This window comes from Protopterus annectens, chromosome 1.part0, assembly GCF_019279795.1.
Source record: "Protopterus annectens isolate FY-2018-M chromosome 1.part0, PAN1.0, whole genome shotgun sequence".
NCBI lineage: Eukaryota > Metazoa > Chordata > Ceratodontiformes > Protopteridae > Protopterus > Protopterus annectens.
Window position 1 is genome coordinate 1,118,227,475 of NC_056725.1, and position 16,916 is coordinate 1,118,244,390.

The following is a 16,916-nucleotide window of genomic DNA, read 5'->3' on the forward strand; positions in this document are numbered from 1 at the left end:
CCTAAAATAAGAAAGATATAGCCATAGTGATATTTGCTTAACCTATCACGTAATTTACACCAGTTTCCATAGTACAATACTTTAGTATATTACTATTTTACTGTAACAGATAAGACACTAGCTGCATAATACCTAAATATGTAGGGTGAGAGTACTGGTTAACATGCAAAGCCTGATTAATGCTATAACTGCGATACGAACATGAGACAAAAACATAATATATCATAACATATTTATAGCATGCTATATAACCATTACTTTTCTTAAGGAGATCTGTGTAATAATTACAGTCCAATACATTATAATGACACAAACTAATTAAAGAAATTATCATTACATGTGATGAGAGACTTAGGGACACAGGTGGACAGTGGGCTCACTTTCGATAACCACATTGGCACAACAGTCAGGAAATCCTTCTATGTGGCACACCTCATCACTAAGGATTTTTCATCCAGAAAAAAGGAGGTCATTGTCCCACTGTATTCATCCCTCATTAGACCCATTATAGAGTATAATGCCCCATTTGGTATGTACCTCACAAGACATCTGCAACAGCTGGAAAGGCCACAGAAATACCTCACTAAAAGAATCACAGGCCTAAAGCAGATGCCATATACTGACCGTCTAAAAAAACTTCAGCTATACTCTGTGGCATATCGTCTACTCAGAGGCGATCTCTGCTTAACATACAAGGCCATATCAAACCCTGAGCTGTTGGTCATGCTCCACTTAAAGAAATCCCAATCCCTCAGAGGCACATGCTCCAGGGATCTAAACCTTGTCATCACAATGAACAAAACATGCTGGAGGGATAGGTTCCTGACCCAGAGACTCCCCAGACTCTGGAATAGACTGCCCATACATATCAAGCAGAGCGCCTCATTGGCCCTCTTCAAAAGGAACCTTGATGATTGGATGGGAGATAGAAAATTCACCCCGGGGATCATGTCAGTTGCCCTGCTAGACAGGGGCCTGGAGAAGTAAATATTGTGGGAAGAAATATCCAGGGAATTGTTATGGCTAGGCTTGCATAGGCCCTAGGGCCGATAGCCTAGTACCAACCTATGAAACTATGAACCTATGAACAAATTTTGTAATGCATACATTAAACCTCAATCCTTTAACACCAAAATAGTATTCCACAAAGATCACAAATCTCAATCTCTTTGTCCAGCATTATATTATAGATAAATTGAATGCACATGTGGGTCTTTTTCTTTGCGTTGGCCCCCTTTCACACAATTTCACGTTCTTCTGTTTCCATTAGCAAGTAAGAACAGAAGGAAAAAACAGATCATAACATTGTTTATGGCTTCAAACTACTGACTGTTTAAACAGCTACGAACACCATAATTTTAATGGGCATTATTTTCCTAAGTCCAGATAATGAAACAGTAACATAACAAATTAAATTATGACAAAGTAAAATAGTCCCAGGCTACAACATTTAGGTCACAGTTAATTCCTATTAGAGCTTAGACTTCCACTTAGGTAAGTAGTCTGGGGAGTATAATTCTAGTGTCGCAAACAAAATACCATCATCTTGAAACTGAGGTGTCAGTTCTATCTAAAAACAGCTGTATTGAACTGGTTAGTGAAGTCACAATTTGTTAGATAGACTTTATTTGTTGATATTTACCATCCATGTGAAAGAGTTGGTCGTGAGATAACATTTACCAATTATATGCGTGCTTCGAAGATTTCCATAGCCCCAATTGTGCGACTCACAAGAAGGTTGAAATGCTAGTACAAGAAGTAGTAACTCCGGTATGTCCCTACTTCCCAACAGCAACTGTCATGTGCGTTCCATAGGGGCTACTTCCTGTCTAGGTACCAACCTTTATTTCATCTTTTTTAAACTTAAATTTTTAAATGTAATTCGACTTCCTTGAAAGCCATAACTATAGAAAACAAGCGGACATCTAGCGACTGCAAATAAACCAACATTCAAAAGCCTATAAAGACAAACACAGAGAGAATTAAGGTGCTGGGGCTTTACTGAAGCATTTTATGAAAGCAACCTTGGCTTCTGCAGGTGAGTCTACAGTAAATTTAGTATCATTTAAAGTAAAGATCAGCGTATTTAGATAATGCATTCGAAATTTAATCTTGCAATTTATCAGCTCTGAGCAGTAGATGGAAAGCTTTTGGGGCTTTTCCTTGATGGCTAAGGAAAGAGCTTGGGATATGGAAAATCTATGGCCCTTCCATACAATCTGTTTTTGTCCTTTTGCTGCTGTCAGTATCCTTTGGACATCTTGAAAGTTAAGCATTTTTAGTTAGATCTGTCTGGGAGTATCCGAGTTTTTACTTGACTAAAGAGCTCTATGGACTCTTTCTTCTTTGAAAGAATAGTGACCTATAAAATTCCACATCTGCAAGATGTTAAGGGGATGCTCTAACTAATCAAAAAATGAAGAATCAAAAATAAACAAACAAATACATTTTGTTTCTTTTCCTTTGTCTTTGCTTACTGAGAAAGTCCCTTTTCAGTTGAGGCCTGGGTAGCAAAGCTTCAATATTATTTTCAAGTAACAAGTCACCAAGAGTAGCAAATACAAATATACAAAAAAAAAAAAAAAACACAGAATCCTATAATATTCATTTGTGAGAAGAATCACAGAACTATAAGATACATTATCAGAAATATTAGCATAGGCACCTACATACATAACTAAATAAGTACCTTGATATGGCTATTCCTGTACCATTCATGAACCTTAACTACTGCACTAACAGTGATATTCAGAGACTTTCTTGATACCCATGCTAATTGTCCAAGTGTGGGCTGGTCATTTAATGATCTGGAGAGAAATTCTGATTTTGAGACTACATTCCTCATGAGGGAGAAACCATAGCAGGGGATTAGTCTAAAAATCAGATGGACTAACTGAGATGCAGATATCTCCCAAGACAATGCTTGTGTATCATAGTAAGCTTTTCTTAACTGCAGGTAAGTCACTTAAAAAAAAAAGTAATACGATACTGCAATACACACAAAAAAAAGCAGATAGCTGGAATATATTTGCTGTGGGGAGTAATTAATGAAACAATGAAACATCTTGCAGTCTGTCTTGTTTCATGCCTCATGGCTTTGTCAGTCATTAAGAAACATATTTTCAAAACCTAGACAAGCACATTGCTGCCAAACACACACACACACACACACACACACACACACACACACACACACACACACACACACAAACACATGCAGACATGCAAACACACATACACTCATATATATATATATATATATATATATATATATATATATATATATATATTTCTGAAAAATTGAAACATCAAAAACCTGAAAATCAAAAAAAAAGCCTGAAAATCAAAAAAAAAAAACTCAAAGAAAAAAAAAAAAAAAAATGAAAAAAAGACCAAAAAAAGAAAAAAAAAAAAAAAAAAAAAAAATCCTGAAAAAAAATCATAATATGCCTAATATATACTAATAAGACACTAATATCTACCACCTGACCTAACCCTAACCTACTACCCTAACTCCTATAAGCACACTCCACCTGACCCGCCCCTAAACCTACCTACTTAAACCGCCCCCTACCCCAACCCCAATATTCACTATTACATACATGCCTAACCGCCCTAACTAACCTCAACTCACTTATCCTTCCTAACCCTAAAAAAAAACTAACCACACACAATCTAACCTGACCTAACCTACATGACCTAACACCACAGGGCCTAGCAATAGCACAATGCCATATGTCTTGTCTTTTTTTTGTTTCAGGATTTTGAGTTTCTTTTTTTTTTTTTCTTTATTTGGGGCAGGATTTTGTTTTTTTTTTCAGGATTTAAATTTTCATTTTGGTTTCAGGATTTTGATTTTCAGGCTTATGATGTTTCAGGCTTCTGAATGGGAACCATATATATATATATATAAACCGAGAGAGAGAGTATATATGTGTGTGCCTGTATGTAAGACATATAGATATACAACCATATATATACATATACATAGATACATAAACATTCTCCATTCCTGATACAGTATGACCACAACTTGTATGATATTTTCTATTAGATGGAGCCACCACCATTTTAAGGTTTCAACTCCTGTAAAGATTCATTGGATAAGTCTGCATTACCTAGCTGACAACTAAGAGGGGTATTAAGGCTATGAACTGAGAATTAGCTACATACTGCAGTTGTTGCCCTGATTTCCCAGTTTCTACTTGGGAACTGTATGACTCTGAGCTATTCAATGAACCACATAGTGTTCCTGGGTAATCCTGGACAAGAACCCATACTGCAAAAACGGAAAGAAAATCTGTGGCCATTGGACATATATGGTCAACAAATGAACAAAAGAGAGCAACATGCCACCTAAGCAAATATCTCCTCACCAAATACTCCAACTAATAACTCCAGCTCATCAAAATCTCATCTCTTAAAAATTGAATAAAAATATTAAAAAAAATCTCCCTATTTCATTGGGGTTGATGATATTCTTCACATTGCTACAAACAAAGAAGAGAAATATGTTGGGTAGTATAGTAAGAATATGGCAGCTGATGAATAAGTAGAGTGATCAGGTGAGCAAATGTCTCCACATCATTAAATAACATACCTTTGTCACTATTAATATGTACCTGAGTGGACAAAGACATCATGGATATCATACACCATTGAGTCACAAAGTGTTTACCTGGTTCCAGAGAGAGCCTTAGGGAAACTGGCTCCCTAGGCAAAAGGGCTCTACAGTACCCCCTGGTGCCCACTGCCCCCACATCTCCTGGTGCCCCTGTAGTCCCCCTAGTCTGAACTATCCATACCATCCAGATTATGTTTTGCTTCACTTTCTCACAGTTTGTTTTACTCTTTATATTTTCCTGCATTCATTCATTCATTCATTCATTCATTCATTCATTCATTCATTCAACAAATCTTAACCAGACAAGATTGCACTCTAATAACAGTGGAGGAAATAAGTTGTGCCGGTTAGCTAGGGTATAACAATTCCCGGCTCCACAAAGTCTACTCTTCAATTTTTCCCTTGGAACTAGACAAACTTTCAACTTAAGCACTCAAATCTTTCACTTCTCATCCCTGCACTTGCCCAAAACTCGTAGCAAGCACTAATAAATCTTAGCACTAGACCCCCCTATACTGTAGAGAAGGACAAGGCTCTCTATTCGACCTTACCAGCCAATCAGTAAAACAGTTCACTGTACCTATCCAGGCATGTCCAAATGGCAGTTTCAGTTGTACTCAGCAGTCCAACTGCTGAATCTGGGCATTTTGAGGCAATGTTACAATTACCTCATGTACACAGACAACTCTCTCCTCCTTCCACCAAACACTAATACATACGAGAGATGCAATTATACACCCAAACTGGAGGCTAAGCTCTCTCAACCCATGATTGGACCAGGCAGTCAAGAGGAGAAGGGAATTATTTGCATCACACCACCAGTCTCACATAGACCTATTAAACCAGCACTGGCAAAAAACACACATCAATACACAAAAACATACTTGGAGGCTCTAAATAAAAGTCTGCAAAAGCAACAGAGACCTCCAAAGCAGACATCCAAGCAACCCCCCCAACACAAACCATGAAACACATACTTCACAAAACCAGTGTGCCACACAATCACAGCCCTTAAGGCAAAATAAAATACCCAACACACTAGTAATAGGTGACTCTATAGTCAGGCACACTGACGTCTCACTCACTAGGCTGAACAAGGAGAAGGCTACTGTTAGTTGCCTGTCAGGTGCCAGGATCCACCACATAACACAAGCACTCAGGTCACTTCAGAACAAGTACAAATATGACTCTGTCATTGTCCATGTTGGTGTGGATGACCTGAGCCATACCTCCCTGGACTACATGAAAAGAGACATGGAGGAGCTCTCTGATCACGTAGCCAAGGCTGGCATGACCCTGACCCTGAGTAGCATCCTGCCTTCACCAAGAATGATACCATGGTATAGAGAAAAAAATATCAATTTCAACAATTGGCTAAGCTTTTGGTGTCATTCAAAGGGGATCCAGTGTCTGTCAGCCTGGGATGACATACTCGACAAGCCATGTTGCTTTGCTAGAGACGGCTTGCACCTGTCACACTTATGCTTTCGAATACTGGCCAAGGCTCTTGCCACCCCCATAGTGCCTTTTTTAGGCAAGGCTCAAAAGACAAACCCACTGCCATAAATAGCACAAGTAACAAAAAATTGAGGGTAATGCTGCTCAATGCCAGAAGTCTAAACCTCAAAATGCAAGCACTCGCAGCACTCCTCAGTATGGAGAAAATCGATATATGAGCAGAAACATGGTTTAAGGCTCCAGAGAGCACCCCAGCACTACCAGGCTACAACTCATACCATACATTTCAGCCGCAAAACCCAGACCGAAATACAAAAGGTGGGGGAGTATCCATATTCATCAAGGATATCCACACTTCCAGGTTAGTGGCACAGCATGATGCTTCAGAGATCATCCACGTGCAACTAGCATTGGGCAAAACTGCTATTCAAATTATAGCTTGCTACAGATCATCCACCATGTCCCAGGACCCCCACTCCACATTCCTGGAAACACTGGGAAACATAAAGGTCCTACCAAACACCCTGATATTGGGTGATTTCAATTATCCAAACATTAACTGGGAGAACTACTCATGTACAAACTCCCTGGCCCAACATTTCCTAGAATTTATAAACTTAAACACCCTGGATCAACTGGTTAACACCCCCACCAGAGGTGACAACATATTGGACCTGGTCATCACCAACATGGGCAACCGGTGTTCTACACCGGAGGTCAACCCCTTGCTGGTTAGATTAGACCATAAACTAATCACTCTGGATATCCACATTCCGCCACCACCCCCGGTCAAAGAAACCACAGTGAAAAACTTTTCAAAAGCAAACTTCATGTTACTTAAGACTGAGGTGGGAAGTTTCAAAGCCACCATGCTAAAGGGTAATGCTGTCCAAGCTGCAAAATCCTTTACTAATGCACTCTACGGGCACCTACAAGAATGCATGGATCATGCTTCCCCAAACAAAACCAAGACTCACTCCTCCAAGAAAAGGAAACCCGTCTGGTGGTCCCCTGCCATAAACAAGCTATACAATAGAAGAAGGAAACTAGTACATAAAAGAGTAAAATCCAAAGAAGGGAAGACTTCCCTGATCAGTATCAGCAAGAAACTACATTCCCTCATAAACTCATCCAAGGCTAGCTTCAAAAGAAAAATTGCCATGGACTCCAAAGATAACCACAAGGCATTCTTTAGCTATGTCAAGAATCTAAGTGGCAATTCTCAGATCTGTTTGGAGTTAGTGCAGAATGGCACAAAATACACTGAACCGACTGATATAGCCAACATCCTGGCAGACAGGTTCAGTGCAAACTTCATCCCCTCTCACCCCCAAAAGGGCCCATAACTATACCAGAAGAATGTAGTGCCCCTGAAATCACAGACACTCAGGTTAAAACAGCCCTTTCCAAAGCCAAAAACACAGCATCAGTGGGACCGGACGGTGTCCCAAGCTGCGTCCTACACGAGCTCAAAGATGAACTAACCCCTCACCTTAACACACTGTTTAAACTCAGCCTCTCCACAGGCTACATGCCCACAGAGTGGTGCAGAGCAATGGTTATTCCGCTCCACAAAGGTGGAGCCACAACGGACCCCGGGAACTATCGCCCTATAAGCCTGACTAGCTTGGTCTGCAAAGCTATGGAGCGCATCATCTTGGATCTCATTAACAGAGACATTGGAAACCTCCAAACACTGGACCCAACCCAGTTCGGCTTTGTTAAGGGCAGATCATTCCTCCTAAACCTGGTGGACTTCTTTGAGACAGTTAGACGAGGGAAAGGTGGTCCACACAGCCTACCTAGACCTTGCAAAGGCCTTCAACACTATTCCCCACTCAGGTATTATAGACAAGCTCACCACCCTGAACATAAACCCCTACATCACAAGATGGGGTGCCAACTGGCTCACGGACAGAACCCATATGGTAAGAGTTGCAGGAGCTAGGCCTGACTCTAAATCTGTTACAAGTGGCGTTCCCCAGGGCTCAGTCCTAGGACCCCTCCTGTTCAGCATATACTTCTCAGAGGTACAGGCAAGCACAGAAGGACTATGGCACATCATGTTCGCAGATGATTGCAAACTAGGGGCTATAATTGACTCTCTGGCTGACACAGACATCCTCCCAAAGGGTCTCACTGAGACAGATACCTGGTGTCAAAATCATGGTCTCAGGCTAAATGCCAAAAGGTGCATAGTCATCCCCTTTGGAAAAAACAAAGTACCCACAAACTACCACATAGGTGGTAGCCACCTAAATACGGAAGACATAATAAGGGATCTGGGGACCCAAGTAGATAGTAACCTCTCCTTTGATAATCACATTGCCAAAGTGGTTAGAAAATCCTTCTATGTGGCCCACCTAATCACAAAAGGGTTTGCATCCAGATCGAAAGAGGCCATTGGGTCTTTCTATGCATCACTCATTGGACCCATCATAGAGTACAATGCCCTATTTGAGATGTACCTTACAAGACACCTGCAACAATTGGAAAGACCACAGAAGTTCCTCACCAAGAGGATCACTGGCTTCAAGCAGATGCCCTATACAGCTCGACTGAAGAAACTCCAGCTGTACTCGGTTGCATACCGCCTACTCAGAGGTGATCTCTGCCTGACATACAAGGCCGTGTCCAACCCAGAATTGATGGACATGCTCCACCTAAAGAAAACCATATCCCCTTGAGCCACACGCTCCAGGGATCTAAACCTCACCACAACAATAAATAGGACGTGCTGGAGGGATAGATTCCTGTCCTAGAAACTTCCAATGCTCTGGAACAAGATTCCAATCTACATTGGGCAGAGCTCCTCGCTAACCCTCTTCAAGAGAAACCTTGACGAGTGGATGGGAAACAGAAAGTTTACCCCAGGGATCACTTCAATGGCTCTGCTGGACAGAGGCACAGGGAACTAATCTAAGGGGGCGGTGAAAGCCAACACATTCCGGCTAGGCTTATAAATGCCTTCGGGCAGATAGCCTAGTACCTACCTATGAACCTATGAACCTATGAAGTTCATTATGCTGTAGGTATTCTAGATGCTCTGAGGTGCATTTTAGAGATTTCTAAACAACCATTCCATTCAATGATAGCCTGAACAAAAAATCATGCTTAAGGTGTACACATAATGTACACTTCATGTGACCTTTCCAAACGAATAGACAGCAAACACACTGTGGTAGGACTGTCTATGAATTCAGAAAGGTTATCTCAAGGTGTACACAATGCGTACATGATAACCTTTATAAATCCCGTCAGTCTTACTCTTCAACATTGCTTTTTCCTGCATCCTTTCCACACATACTAAATGTCCAATATGACACTGTAGTGATCTTGACATGGGGTAATTGGCTAGGCTTAAAATGGCCCATAAGGGTAGTTAGCCTAGTACTAACCTGTGAACCTGTGAACCTGTGAACCTACAGAGGAAGTAACAAAATTAATCTGGGGGACTAGGGTCCCTAGAAGCCATAGCATGCTATGAGGTGTAAATGTTTTTTTAAACAACCTTTTTCATCTGGTTATGGCCTGAACAAAAATCATGATTAAGGAAAGAAAATCAGAATTATTCTTTCAACTTTGTTTTTTTATGTATTATTTCAATATACCTTGGCTGACTAAGACTACATTGAATTATCTGCGGAGAAAATAACTGCATTGAGTCAGGGTTCTGAGCACTACTAGGGTCTCAAAAGCCATTGGGGTTATACATGCTCTGAGGAACATTTTGGAGTGTTTTTCTTTTATTTCAAGTAAGAAATAAGTTGTATCTAAAGCCTAATGCTCAAAGCTAACAAAATAACAGCACACAATAAAACGAGAAGACAAATGCTTGTGAGGATATATAAATCCTATCTGGGAATTGTACCATCCTCTTTTACCAAACCTCTTTTAACAAAAAAAAAAAAAAGAAGAAGATACTCGCCTTTGGTGCTCCCCCCCATCTGTGTTAGACAGTGAAAATTAAGGCACACATGGAAGCTATCATATATTTGAAGTTGCTGCTGTCATATATATATACCCTATATATCCTCACCCCACCCTAAAAGACAGCCAGACTGGGACAAAACTGAAAAAAAATAGAACATAAATTATTTCAAGCAGTTACTGTTAGTCATATATAACCAAAATTCTTCCTTACCATCCCCCAAAAGATAGCTACCAAGCATATGCATCTGACACTTGATTGTGAGGAAAGTAAAAAAATAATGATCACAGTATTACTTCCACCTTGTCACTCCTAGACAGTATACTGTTCCTTATGCAACCTGTAGTGACCCTCTATGCATATCATAGGTTCATAGGTATTTACTAGGCTAATGACCACAAGGGCCTTTTTAAGCCTCGCCATGCATCCCAAATCTCTGACAGGTTCTGATACCCTTGATAAGTGTAAGCATGGGCCTGGGAGATGAACGATTTGCAGGTTACCTCTTTGCATCAGAGCATAGGTGCCAAACCAGGGATGAATTTCCAGTCTGCCATCCAATTGCCCAAGTTGCACTTGAATTGGATTAGGGAGGAACTCTGCTTTACATTGACGGGGAGCCTGTTCCATGGACGGGGTAGTCTCTGGGATACATACCTATCTCTCCAGCATGTCCTATTTATATCACAAGCAAGGTTTAAGTCTTTAGAATGGGTAATTCTGGTACTGTCTGTTTTGTGTATATGCAGGAGGCCCATCAGAGTGGGGTCTAACAATGCCCTGTATGCCAGGCACAGATCTCCCCTCAAAAGCCTGTAGGAGACAGAGTACAGGGACGAGCCTTGAGGTGGTCTGTATCCCTGAAGTTTGTGAGGAAAGGTAAAGAAATAATGACCATACCATCCAAAACTAAACACAAAATTTAGAGACATGTACACCTCTGAGTTTTCAGAAAAAAATTTAATATATAAGGATATTGCCACATTTGAGCACCCCTCACAAGCTACAGTGGCCTTCTGTACACACCTCTGAACAGGACAGGATTTAGACTAAGTGAGGTTCAGGGTAGAGATCACTGCTAAGCCTGCATCAAAATCCACTAATACAGCCTTGGGCTGAGAAGTTCCAAAAGACTGCATATTGTGCGCTGCATTTTATGCTTTATTGTTTTAAGACATGACTAATCAAAGCAAATCATAACAGGGTCAGCCAGTTGTGTACAGGCAACCCCACCAGATAGTAATAGGTACTTTTGTGTACCATCCAGACATCTGATTTATTTATTTATTTATTTATGTATGTATGTATGTATGTTTGTATGTATTTATTCATTGCATTTGTTTACCGGGAAGATCCACTGGGCCTAGGTGAGCCCATTTTCAGTGAAGGCCCAGGGAGAAAAGCTCTACATATATTACAAAAGTGTACAAAAAAAACATACAATATACAGTAAAATACAGTTACAGTATTAAATATCAGAAATTAACACTAGTCAGAGTACATACAGCCACACTGCATTGAAGATAATATGATCTAAATAGTTCAAGTATTATTTACATTTTATGCATTTGTACATTGTGTAAGATTATTTACATTGATGGTGGAGTTGTATGACTAAATGTTATTGGTTTGTAGGTGTTACTAGCTGAGATTTAACTGGCAGGGTAAGAGCTCATACAGTTGTCATGGCAAGATGGAGTGGAACAGCTATATGAGTATAGTGATGGAAAGATGAAAGGATAATAGTGGAGGAGGCAGGTTTTTAAGGAGGTTTTGTTTTGGCACATGTGCAGTGCCATAGAAAAGAAAGATGTTTTCTGAGAGATGTCTTGAAGATAGTGGGATTACTGATGGTTCTGATTGAAGATGGGAGTGCATTCCAGAGTTTAGAGATAGTAAAAGAGTACAGCATTTGACCCACTGAGAGATTTGGTTTGTCAGCTTTCAGCAACAATTTGTTTTCAGATCTAAGAGGTCTATTGGGGTGATATGTGGTTAGTAAGGGGGAAAGAGACGTGCTCATTGATCGCGTGTGGATACGTTTATGTGCAGTAGTTAATTGTAGATATGTCAGGTAATGTGGCAGTTCAAACCAATCTAGTTGATGTAGAGATAAGCAGTGATGGAATGAATATTTTGAGTTTTTTACAAATTTGGCGATCTTATTGTAGCATGAGTCAAGTTTGGTTTTCAGGGAAGACTGTAAATTGGTGAGGATGGGAGCACCATATAGTAGAGATGGAAGGAGAAAGGAAGAGGCTAGAGCTTTCCTTGAAGTAAAGTTAAGGAAGAGATTATGTCTATAAAGGATACTTAGCTTCTGATGTGTTTTTTTGACGTTATGGATGTGGAGGTCGAATGTTAGATTTTCGTTGATGGTGACTCCTAGCAGTTTAGTACTTGTAGTGACTTCAATGACAGTATTAGTTAGAGATTGGACAGAGAATGCATTCCTATTGAGAGGGGTGTTTCTTTTGGGGGGTGAATATTAGAAGTTTAGTTTTATTGGGGTTTAGAGCAAGATGGTTGTTTGACATCCAAGTTTCGGTAGGTGTAAAGGCATCTTGGGTAAGACGTTGCAGTTCAGTAATAGATTTGGCAAGGCAGATGATTGTAGAATCATCAGTATATTGGATAAGAGTGCCATGGGTAAGAGTGTTATGGAGGTTATTGATGAATATACTAAATAGGAGGGGACCTAGTATCGATCCCTGGGGTACACCTGTAGTTGTCTTGAGAAATGGTGAGCATGACAGTTGCCATATGGTGAACTGCTGCCTGCCTGTGAGTGGTTAGAGAACCAATTTAGTGTGTGTTGTGAGATGCCTGAGTTGGAGAGTTTGGTAAGTAGAAGGGGATGGGAGATCATATCAAAGACCTTTGAGAGGTCAAGAAAGAGTGAGGAAACAGAGTAACCAGTGTCACAAGCCCTATTTACAGTGTCCAGAAAGGATATAAGAGCAGTGCAGGTATTATGCCCTGGCCTGAAGCTGTGCTAAGTGTGGGAAATGATTTGGTTGTTAATAAGATATTTGAGAAGCTGAGCATGAATGCGTTTTTCTAATACTTTGGAGATGGGGGAGAGAATAGCTATGGGTTAGAAGTTAGAGATATCAGAGTTGTTGTTGCCTTTGTGTAGAGGAAAAACAAATGCTTTCTTCCAGATGTGTGGTATGATGGACTCCTTAATGGATCTGTTAAGGAGTATGCTGATAGGGTAGGCAATGGAGCTGGCAGATAGTTGTAAAAACTGAGAAGGTGAATTGTCTGGTGCGTTAGTACAAGGTTTGAGTTTCTAAAGAAGTTTATTTAAAGTGGAGGTAGGTATAGGTGAGAATAAGAAAGTAGTTAGAGAAGGAGTTGGGGAGAGTGATGATGGAATATTAGGTGGGGTGGGGTTTATTGGTGGGAAGGTGGAGGAGAGCTTTGCAATGGGCCAATGACATTAGAGTTAAAGAGAGAGGTTATCTCAGTGGGAGCATTCTCTGGATATGGGCAAGGGTTATTGTTTGTACCTGGATGAAGTAGGGAGTTGATTGCACTCCAGAGTTTTTGGGGGTTTTGTTTGTGTTGCTCTTGAAGACTTTGGAAATGTTATTTTTGTTTTTAATCACTAGATGTTTTGCTTGGTTGCATAGCTGTTTATATAGAGTGAGGTCAGATGGATTTTTGTATTTATGCCAAGCTTTCCAGGATTTATCTCAAGCCGACATAATTTGCTTTGTGTGTTTGGTAAGTCAATTGGCATGTTTAGCCCTAACTCTTTTTAGTCGAGGTGGAGCCATATTATCTAAGATCTTAAGAAATGCTGAATTTAAAAATTTAACAGCATTATTGAGAGGAAGATATTTTAGTGGTGTCTAGTTCATACTTTGTAAAGTTTCATTAAAGATGGTGGGAGAGAAGTGAGATATGTCCCTGGTATGCTTGACTTGGTGCTGATTTAGAATTGGGCTGGTCTTGTATATTACAAAGGCTGCTGAGTGGTCACTAAAACTATTAGATAGTGTGCCATAGGAGGAGATTTTTTTTTCAGTCAGAAACCAGGATCCAGTCAAGGGTTGAGCTTTTGTCATTTTTATAGTTCGGTCTGGTTATATTGGCGATTAGCTGTATATAGTTGTATAGATTAATGCTGATAGAGGGGTCTTGATTTGAAATGTCATGCCAATTGATGTTAATGTCACCTAGGATGATCATTTCATTTTTAATATTAGCAGTTGTCCAGGCATTATCGCCTGGGGAATGTATATGACTAAGACACAAAGAGTTTTTCAGTTATTCAATTTTAGGAAGGCCACTAGTATCTCTGCATTGGTGATTTGTGGGATAGGTTTTGTGTACTGGACTACATTGAAGGTACTTGGATAAACTAAGACAACACCTCCACCTTTTTTATGTGGTCTGTCTGTCATAAGGCAACTGTAGTTAGGGGGTAGGAATTCAGCATCTTTGATGTATAGTTTTAGCCAAGTCTCTGTGATACCATTGTTGTCGGGTTTATTTTGGCTTAACCAGGCATGCAGATGTGAGATTTTGTTGCGGATGGTCTGGATATTAATGGTGGTGAAGTTTAAGGATTTTAAGGAGTTTGGGGAGTAACAGGGGGCTGGGGAGAGGCCAGGGTTAGGATGAATGTCTCTGCAATGAGTTAGGTTGTAGTGGATGGAAAGATTTACATGTTGCAGCTTCTTTTTCAATTTCTGTTGGTAGGGTAGTGAAATATTAGTGTAGGAGTTTTGAAGGGGGTGGATTTTTACTTTGGTTTGTAAGATTATGTTTGTGCTCCCTATTTTTGGTTTGTAGCTTAAATTTGGTGGCTTTTGCAGTTGCCCGCCCCACTGTAGATTTGATCTAGGACACTCCTCCAGTCCTATCTCTTTACCACATTCTACCTAATAAACTCTTTCTGCACTTGCTTTTAGTCCTTTTTAATTTAATTGCATTTTTTAAACTGTGTTTGGTCTAATATTGCTACATACTCAAGTGTGCTAGCTTGCACTGCATGTGAATTGTTTTTACTGCTGGTTTAACAAAAAAAAAACGTAAGCCTGTTTCCTTCCTTTCCTGTAACTAGTGTTCCAGATACTGATTTGCTGTGTCCAGGACTGTTTGTAAGCTTCTGAGCTCCCCAAGCCTTTCTGTGTTAGAGGGAAGCCTTCTAGCTTATCAGTGGGAGTGGTAAGCACTAGGTAACCTGTCTACCACATAAGGAGTGGTTCTGGCCAGGAAATTGTAGTTATTGGCCGTTTGGGCAATCTCTTCCATCTCTCTCAACTTTCTGATTTGAAAGCCTGCATTTGCACTTGTTTCTGTCCTGTAACTTGTCTAGTGCAGATACAGATTCCTAGTTTTAGCTCTTAAATTTGCTTATTCATGCTCAGCACTTGTTCAGAACTTGTAAGCACTAAATAAGCCACTAATTACTATAGCACTCAGTCTTCCTCATTACCTAGAGGAAAACAGTTTTGGTACTTACTTTTCTCACTTGCTTAGAGAAAAACAGCTCTTGTATTCACTTTCCTCACTTATCTAGAGGAAAATAGTTTTTTTTATTCAGGCATGTCCAAGGGTCTGCTCCCAGTGTTCTCTCCTGTCTATCTGATGAATCTGGGCATCTTGAGGCAATGTAGAAAATGCCTCATGTACACAGACAACCCTCTCCTCCTACCACCCAACACTACAACCTGTGAGAGATGCACTTATCTAGCCAAACTGGAGGTAAAGCTCTCTCTAACCAAGACTGAACTTGACAGTCATGAGGAGAAGGTAAACATTTGCACCACACCACACTCATCACATAGTGTCACTAAATCTACATCAGCAAAATCCACACATAGTAACACAAAAACATTCGCGGAGACTCTCAATAATAATCTGTCTAAGCAACAGAGACCTCCAAAGCAGAAACGCAAGCAACCTCCATCCCCCAACACAACCCAAATGACACATAGCCCACAGACTCAGTGTGCCACTGAACCACAGCCAATAAGGCAAAACAACATACCCAACACACTAGTCATATGTGACTCTATAGTCAGGCACACTGATGTCCCACTCACTAGGCTAAACAAGGAGAAGGTTACTGTCAGCTGCCTGTCGGGTGCCAGGATCCGCCACATAACCCATGCACTTAGGTCACTCCACAACAAGTACAAATATGACTCTATCATTGTCCATGTTGGTGTGAATGACCTGAGATGTACCTCCCTGGACTATATGAAAAGAGACATGGAAGAGCTCTCCAATCTTGTAGCCCAGGCAGGTATGACCCTAGCCCTGAGTAGCATTTGGCCATTGCCCCGAATGATACCACAGTACAAGGACAAAATGATTGACTTCAACAATTGGCTAAGCTTCTGGTGTCATTCTAAGGGGATCCAGTATCTGTCTGCTTGGGATGACATGGTCAACAGACCACAATGCTTTGCCACAGATGGCCTGCACCTGTTGCCCCTGGGATTCCAGATACTGGCTAAGGCTCTTGCTGCCCCTATAGTGCCTTTTTTAGGCAAGGTTCAAATAACAAATTCACCACCGTAACAGGAACAGGCAAGCAAAAACTGAGGGTAATGCTACTCAATGCTAGAAGTCTAAATCTCAAAATGCACTCACTTGAGGCACTCCTTAAAATGGAGAACATCAATATCTGTGCAGTGATTGAGACCTGGTGTCTCCTCCAAGACAAGAACCTGACTTGACAGTGACAGTCATGAGGAGAGCACCCACACCACACCCAGGCGTGGGGTGCAATGCAATGCTAGGCTAGAGGTCGCCCCTGCGTGGGCTGAGAGATTGAAGAGCTCTTCCATGTCTCTTTCAAGGCTCCAGAGAGCATCACTGCACTACTAGGCAATAACTCATACCACACTTTTTGGCCATGTAACCTGGACCGAAACACCA